Source organism: Capricornis sumatraensis, chromosome 9, assembly GCF_032405125.1.
Source record: "Capricornis sumatraensis isolate serow.1 chromosome 9, serow.2, whole genome shotgun sequence".
NCBI lineage: Eukaryota > Metazoa > Chordata > Mammalia > Artiodactyla > Bovidae > Capricornis > Capricornis sumatraensis.
This window is the reverse complement of record NC_091077.1, coordinates 36,233,185-36,242,518: the sequence shown is the minus strand read 5'-3', so window position 1 is coordinate 36,242,518 and position 9,334 is coordinate 36,233,185.

Sequence of the window (9,334 nt, the reverse complement as noted above, 5' to 3'; positions counted from 1 at the left end):
TTACAGGTGGTTGACCAGTTTTCCCATCACCAATCGTTAAAGAGATTGTCTTTTCTCCATTGTATATTCTTGCCTCCTTTGTCAAAGATAAGGTGTCCATAGGTGTGCGAATTTATCTCTGGGCTTTCTATTTTGTTCCACCGATCTATATTTCTGTCTTTGTGCCTGTACCATACTGTCTTGATAACTGTAGTTTTGTAATATAGTCTGAGTCATGCGGGTTGATTCCTCCAGTTCCATTATTCTTTCTCAAGATTGCTTTGGCTATTCGAGGTTTTTTGTATTTCCATACAAATTGTGAAATTATTTGTTCAAGTTCTCTGAAAAATATCATTGGTAGCTTGATAGGGATTACATTGAATCTATAGATTGCCCTGGGTATTATACTCATTTTCACTATATTGATTCTTCTGATCCATGAATATGGTATATTTCTCCATCTATTTGTGTCCTCTTTGATTTATTTCATCAGTGTTTTATAGTTTTCTAAATATAGGTATTTTGTTTCTTTAGGTAGATTTATTCCGAAGTATTTTATTCTTTTCATTTAAATGGTGAATGGGATTGTTTCCTTAATTTCTCTTTCTGTTTTCTCATTGTTAGTGTATAGGAATGCAAGGGATTTCTGTGTGTTAATTTTATATCCTGCAACTTTACTATATTCATTGATTAGCTCTAGTAATTTTCTGGTGGAGTCTTTAGGGTTTTCTATGTAGAGGATCATATCATCTGCAAACAGTGAGAGTTTTACTTCTTTTCCAATCTGGATTCCTTTTATTTCTTTTTCTTCTCTGATTGCTGTGGCTAAAACTTCCAATACTATGTTGAATAGTAGTGGTGAGACTGGACACCCTTGTCTTGTTCCTGATTTTAGGGGAAATGCTTACAGTTTTTCACCATTGAGGATATTGTTTGCTGTGGGTTTATCATCTATGGCTTTTATTATGTTGAGGTATGTTCCTTCTATTCCTGCTTTCTGGAGGGTTTTTATCATAAATGGATGTTGAATTTTGTCAAAGGCTTTCTCTGCATCTATTGAGATAATCATATGGTTTTTATATTTCAGTTTATTAATGCAGTGTATCACATTGATTGATTTGCAAATATTGAAGAATCCTTGCATCCCTGGGATAAAATCCACTTGGTCATGATGTATGATCTTTTTTAGTTGGATTCTCTTTGATAGAATTTTGTTAAGGATTTTTGTATCTATGTTTATCAGTGATATTGACCTGAATTTTATTTTATTGTGGCACTTTTTCTGGTTTTGGTATTAGGTTGATGGTGGCCTCATAGAATGAGTTTGGAAGTTTATCTTCCTCTGCAATTTTCTGGAAGAGTTTGAGTAAAATAGGTGTTAGCTCTTCTCTAAATTTTTGGTAGAATTCACCTGTGAAGCTATCTGGTCCTGGGCTTTTGTTTGCTGGAAGATTTCTGATTATAGTTTCCATTCTGTGCTTGTGATGAGTCTGTTAAGATTTTCTGTTTCTTCCTGGTTCAGTTTTGGAAAGTTGTACTTTTCTAAGAATTTGTCCATTTCTTCCAAGTTATCCATTTTATTGGCATATAATTGCTGATAGTAGTCTCTTATGATCCTTTGTATTTCTGTGTTGTCTGTTGTGATTTCTCTATTTTCATTTCTAATTTTGTTGATTTGATTCTTCTCCCTTTTTTTCTTGATGAGTCTGGCTAATGGTTTGTCTATTTTATTTATCTTGTCAGAGAACCAGCTTTTAGCTTTGTTGATTTTTGCTATGGTCTCTTTTGTTTTGTTTTCTTTTATTTCTGCTCTAATTTTTATGATTTCTTTCCTTCTACTAACCCTGGGGTTCTTCATTTCTTCTTTTTCTAGTTGCTTTAGGTGCAGAGTTAGGCTATTTATTTGATTTTTCTCTTGTTTTCAGTTAAGCTTGTATTGTTATGAACCTTCCCCTTAACACTGCTTTTACTGAATCCCATAGGTTTTGGGTTGTTGTGTTTTCATTTTCCTTTGTTTCTATGCATATTTTGATTTCTTTCTTGATTTCCTCTGTGATTTGCTGGTTATTCAGAAGTGTATTGTTTAGCCTCCATATGTTTGTATTTTTAATAGTTTTTTTTTTTTTTTTCCTGTAGTTGACAGCTAATCTTACTGCATTGTGATCAGAAAAGATGCTTGGAATGATTTCAATTTTTTTAAAAAAAATCTACCAAGGCTAGATTTATAGCCTGGGATGTGATCTATCCTGGAGAAGGTTCTGCGTGCACTTGAGAAAAAGGTGAAATTCATTGTTTTGGGGTGAAATGTCCTATAGATATTAATTAGGTCTGACTGGTCCATTGTATGATTTAAAGTTTGTTTTTCCTTGCTAATTTTCTGTTTAGTTGATCTATGCATAGGTGTGAGTGGGGTATTAAAGTCTCCTACTATTACTATGTTACTGTTAATTTCCCCTTTCATACTTGTTAGCATTTGCCTTACATATTGTGGTGCCCCTATGTTGGTTGCATATCTATTTATAATTATTTTATCTTCTTCTTGGATTGATCCTTTGATCATTATGTAGTGTCCTTTGTCTCTTTTCATGGCCTTTATTTCAAAGTCTATTTTATCTGATATGAGTATTGCTACTCCTGCTTTCTTTTGGTCTCTATTTGTGTGAAATACATTTTTTCCAGCCCTTCACTTTCAGTCTGTATGTGTCCTTTGTTTTGAGGTGGGTCTCTTGACTACCCATTCTTCTACAAAGATAGATGAATGGATGGATGGAGGGATAGATGAATGAATAAAATGTATGGGGAAAATTTTTACACAAATACGAGTACAATGTATATAAGATAATTTTCTCTTAAAATCTACTTAGAGCTTTTTATATATCTATCTTATTTTTGAAGAGACAGTATTTTTTTTGGTACAGTAAGTCCCCATATACAAACCTTCATGTTGTGAACTCTCAAAGATGCAAAACTGCCCCCGTGTGCCAGCTCTTTTACTGTAGTTTTCAAGGTACTATGTTGTAACATAAAAAAATGCTTTAGTTTTTTTTTAAAGTGTATTTGTGTAAAAAGTATTATAAGCCTATACAGTACAGTACTATATGGCCAATTTTGTTAGTTGGGTACCTAGTCAAACTTTGTTGGACTTATGAACAACTTGGACTTAGGAACGCTTTCTTGGAGCAGAACTTGTTCATATAATGGGGATTTACTGTATTCCATTCTATAATATGCCATAATTTATTTATGATTATGATGGTCAGTTAGCCTTTTTCCATTGTCTTACTACAAAATAAAAATTTTTGTTTTGTTACAAAATACTAAAATAACATTTTTGCATGTGTATATGTGCTCATCTATAATAATCAATATAAAAATATACTTTTATAATAAATCCTGAGTAGAATATATATATTTAAAAATTTGACATTGTCGATGTTCTCTCCATTGATGTACTAAATTATATTCCCATCAATAATAAATAATGTTTCCATTTTCCTACACAATTTCAATGCAATTTAGTAGGTAAAGTGTCATATATTTGTAAGTTCTGTTTCTGTTCTGACTGGCATAAGTAACATTATGTACCTTTTTGTATATTTAAGGATTATTTATATTTTCATTTAAGTGAACTGTTCATTTTCTTTATCCATTTTGTCTAAAATATTTGTTATTTTTGGAAATATTAATTTCAGTGAGCATTTTATATATTAAGGAGATTACCCCTCACCTCTGATGTGTGCAGCAATATTACTTTTCTTTTGACACAGTTTATGCTTTTATTTTGCCATTAAGGTGGTTTTTAATTTTGCCTGGTAAAATACATTAAACTTTTTATACTTTCTAGGTGTTAAGCCATATTTAGAAAATTAGCCATCCCCCAATGTTTTTAATTTTCTTTATTTTTTGTTCACAAATAATTTTTGTATACATCTATAGGCCATTCATTTTGAATTTATTTCAGTGTTAGGAATTAAATAATTAAATTAAAATTTATTTTCCAAAGTGCCTGTTTTCAATGCAGCTACTATAAGACCATGTATTGAAAAATCAATTTTCAGCATTCATTTGTGGTATTGTTTGTAAACATATATTAAATTCACACATGTATATTATTAATAGTATAATATATATACCTATACATATATAACCTATTCTGTATACTTTATTATATTTTATTTTACCCATGCTTTACTTAATATTGCTTTATAATGTTTTAAATCCAATAAAGTAGTATCATATTTTTGAAATTTTGTTTTCCATATAAATTTAGATCTTTTTGTTTTCCTGTATCTAGGATTATAGTCCTATTGACATTTTGATTGTGACTTTATTAATTAAGATTTAATACAAGAATCGACATATTTTCCCAGGTGGCACTAGTGGTAAAGAACTTGCCTACCGATGCAGGAGATGTAAGAGATGTGGATTTGATTCCTGGGTTGGGAAGCTCTCCTGGAGGAGGGCATGGCCACCCACTCCAGTATTCTTGCCTGGAAAATCCCGTGGGCAGAGGAGCCTGGCAGGCTACTGTCCATAGGGTCACAAAGAGTCAGGCATGACTGAACAGACTTAGTAGCAGCATGATTCTGAACATTCCGTGAGGAATGGTATATAGAATCACTTGGATATATCTCTTATTGTCCTTCAGGAAATATCTGTTATTTTCTTATCCCATCATCATAAAGTCAATTAAGCAAAATGTTTGAAACAGTTTTATTCCTGTTCTTGACCCAAGATTTACAGTGAATCTTATCTGCCCTTCACTTTCAGAAGATGCCTTACCTATTTCACAAAGTAAATAAAATCCACACAGTTTCTTCACTTTTCTGCCACAACATTCTTACTTTCTTGAATATGTACCAAACCTTTTCTCCTTTCTTTCAGGAAAAAAAAAAAAAAAACATGTTCTGTTTTTCTGAGATAAGCTTTGTTCCCATAACCACCTCTTCCTTCTTCAGAGTGACCTGTCCATTGCCTTGGATATTTACATATTTCCTCTAACCATCCACTATTTCCCACATATACTACCATGATTATGGTCCAGGATATTGACCTCCTTTGCCCAGGGATAATTGAATCAATTCTCTGTCTTCTTGTACTGGTTTCTGCCACTCTCTCCAAATTCATTCACCAGTTTTCTTTTACAGTGTTTTGTTCAAGGACTCATTTGATTGTTATGCTGTCTTGGTAAAAATTCATTTGGTTCTCATTGTTTTGAGAATGAACCTGACTTACAGAAATAAACCTGTGCATTCTGGCTTGTCTACCTTTCCGGCCCTGTCTGTCTCTAGTCCCTGTGACAATTTGTGGACTCTTAAGGTAACCAGTTCATACACTCTGTGATCTTAAGCAATTTCCTAAGCTTAGGATTTAAAATCTTAAACTGATTTAAATGAAAATAATGATCTACTTTACAGAGTTGTGATATTACAGAGACTAAAAGAAGAAAGAAAAAAAAAAGGCACTCAGGACATCATCTGGCTATGAATACATATTTCCTATTAACTTATTCTGTTACATTTTGTCTTGTCCTTTTTCTTCAGGCCATTTCCCACAGCAGAATGGTGACCTTTTCAAAGCAAAAATAAGCTTAAATATCTGTATGTTAAAGAGCAAACCCCTTCCTTTCAGCACCCAACAGTTATTTGTTGAGGGCCATTTATAAGCAAGTTACTGTGTGGAATAATACTAAAATTGTGGCAAACAAAACACTGCCTTAAAGAGCTTATGTCCTAATAGAAGAGACATCTATCATTCATATCTAATTCACTTAAATTCTAAGGGAGAATCCTAGGGAGCTGAGAAACAGTGCAATTCTGTATCATGTGTCCTCATGACTTCAAGGCCCCAAAAAACTTTGTTTAGGAAAGTCAAGTTTTAGCTGAACCTGATAATATGGACAGAAATTATCAAGGAGAACACTGGTAAACTTCAACGAAAGGAGATTTGGTTAACAAGTCTTTAATGTGGCTAATGAATCCTTTCATAAATTTGCCCCAGTTTGTTTCTCTATTGTTTGTTTCTCCTATTGTTCCCCTTTCAAATGCTTTTCTTGGGCCATAAAATTTATTTGTATTTTTCCAAAGACATGATATTTTTGACTCAAGGCCTTTGTTTATGTTATATTTTCCTCTTGGACTGATTTTCTCATCCTCTTACTTAGATAACCCACCTTTCCTTCAGATCTCAGCTTGCATATTTCTTCTTCTGGCAATGCTTCCTACACCTCTTAAAGTTGAGTTAGATTTTTTTTTTTGTAAATCTAGGTTTTTAAAATTAGTTTGTTTTTTTTTTTGTAGAGAGTACCACTATTTATTAATACACTGAACTATGATTGCCTCCTTACTTTGTAAAACTCCATAAAGACAAGCACCATATTTTATTTTGTTTTGTTTTGTTTCTCTAGTTTCAGTTTCAATGTCTGATACTTTGTAGGGGATCAGTAACATTTGTTGAATGGATAGATGAATTTGTAATATAAAAATAAAATGCAAGTTGCATGTATAATTCAGAATGCAGTGTTTTCTAATATATTGTTGAATAACATAATTGTACTAAGGACTTAGGAAAACAGTCTCACTTCGTCTCAGTCTAAATAATGAGCATCCTTCCTTCCAACAGAGCAAAATTAGGAAAATATATGGTATAAAAAGGACTTTGGAGTGTGAACTATCACTATTAATAAATAACTTAGAGAAAAAACTCTACTTCTCCTAGAAATATTGGAATTACTAGTTTTCACCTCACAAGGGAATGTACAGATTCTCACATTTAAAACTAACATGTTAAATGGTTCTAATGAAATTGAGAGAATCAGCAAAAACCTGTGTCTAATACAAATGTTCACAGATATTTATGATTCAGAGTTGGGGTTAAAAAAAACAAACTAGCAATCCAAATATCCATCACCTGGTGGAATGGTTTAAAACATTCATCATGTTTATACAGGGGAATACTCTTCAGTATTGATAATGAGAAGACTGTAGGAACATTCTATGACATAGATCAGTCTCAAAGGTATCAACAAACAGTGAAAGAAAGTAGACAAAAAGGACAGTGTATTTGATGATTCCATCTATATGAAGCTTATAAAAAGGCAAATCTCTGAGAGACAGGAAGCATTCTTTGCCTGGATTCAGGGATGGAAGCAGGGGTTGACTGTAGATGGTCAGAAACAAATCTTTTAGGGTGCTGGAAATGCTCTACTCTGATGGTGGTGGTGGTGGTGACCTAACTGTATACATCTAGTAAAAGTCACTGAAATATAAATGCCAGTTTATAGTATATAAATATAATATTTAGTATACTGATATTAAATATATAATACTAAGTATATAGTATATAAATACTAAGTATGTAGTATATAAAGTGCTGTTTATAGTATATAAATTACACCTCAGTCAAGCTCCTTACCACAAAATTGAAATAAACACATCCTAGTGCACTTTCAATTGGAGTATAAATTTATACAAGGTTTTGGAAGACATTTTGGTAATAGATATCAGAAGCCTGATGATAACATTCGTTTTGACACATTTATTGCATTTCTGAAATTTTGCTGTAGGAAAAAGTTAAGTACACAATTATTGATGTACACAAAAATTTAGCTAAATAACTCAATTTTAGTATGCATTTTGTTGTGAAAAATGTTCTTGTAATCATTTAAAATTTCCATTTGTGTTTGCATGTAATAAGCGTTTTAATAAAAATATAATTTCTAGTTTTAGGATGAATATAATGGTAAAAGAAGTTAGAATTAACCTAAATGTCCCAAGGAATAATGGAAAAGTTTGCATGTGATATATGTGTGTATATACATATATATGGCAATCAAGTAATATATAATTATTAATTACATATGCTATATTTCTAGATTAAAAAAACAGAATTACTCCACTGTTCTGGATTATGTCACACAATGTCCTTTATAGCCACTGACATGCCAAGTTATAATACTACTAAAAATTGATGGTTTGGTTTATGAAATGGTTTGCTTAGGTTTTTGGGGGTTTCTAAGGTAAAAAGTATGTGCAGGATGATTAAATGATGCTAAGATATTTATTTATGCCCCACATAACATTCTGTAGCAGGCAGTATCATATTTTCCATTCCTGTTGACTACTTTACTTTTAGGAACTCTTTCATTCATAGGATTTTGACTCCTACTACTGAGTATACTATTCCCAAATATATTTCTCTAAGCCCAACAATTCCTCTGAGCCTAAAACCTCGTGGACATACAGAGTTGAGGCAAATGTTTTGTCTTTTCTTAATAAACTGGAGTAAACTTGGCTCCAAAGAAACTATGTCTGTGCCTGTGACCAATAACAATGTACTAATTGGGGTAGATCCCTGGTTGATGTTATATTGAACAGTGTAAGCTATCTCAATATAAAGTGGCTGTCTTAGGAGATACTGGAACTATCTTATAGGCTGTCAAGCGCTGTGGATGGTAAAGATGATGTAGCTGCAGTAAAATGCATGTTTTGGCCGAAATGACCATTCATACTTGTGATTTCTTCAGAGGTCACTGCTTTCTTTATTACCAAGCATGTCCAGAAAATACCATAACTTGAATGCTTGATACGAAAAGGTTTTTTATCTAAAACAATTGTTTCCTTAATTTTTGAATGTTTATCTTCATAATCAGAATTTTAGCTCTATTTACAGGAAACTCACCACTGTGGTGTGCTATTATTGGAATTCATATTACTTCACTGTGTTAGGGCTCCAAAGACTGACTTTGTGGGAAGATTTTGCAAAACCACACATATTCCATAAAGAAAAACAAGATTCTTTTGGCATCTGGAAAGTTGATGGTACATTTTTAGCTTTACAGAATTGATCATCATTCATAAGTTTACCTACAGTATCAAGTGTGTGTATATGCGTTTACAGGTGTCAGGTTTTATTGTGTACTTTATTTAATTTTTTATTTAAATATACCAAGTGTGTTTTATATGTCATTAAAATATAAATTTTACATGTGCTAATAGGACACAAAGAATTTTGAATAGTAAACACAATAATCTTTTTAAATTTTTGAGATAGAAACAATTTCTATATTATATATCTCTGCTAAGATGACAAGGACACAAAATATTTCAAAAAGCACTCATGATTAATTTTTCCTTTTAGAAATTGAAATTAAGATACTGATTTTCAGCATCTACTCTTTTGATTTTATGCAAATTAGTTTGGCTATGAGAAAACAAATGCTAATTGATTTGTACTTTTGAAGAATTTAAGAAACCCAAATAGAGCTGCAGTTTTTGATTCAGGAATCCCATGGTTGAGGAAGCCTAAATGTCTGAAAGGACATATTTATTGCCTAGTAAAGACATCATGCTGGAGA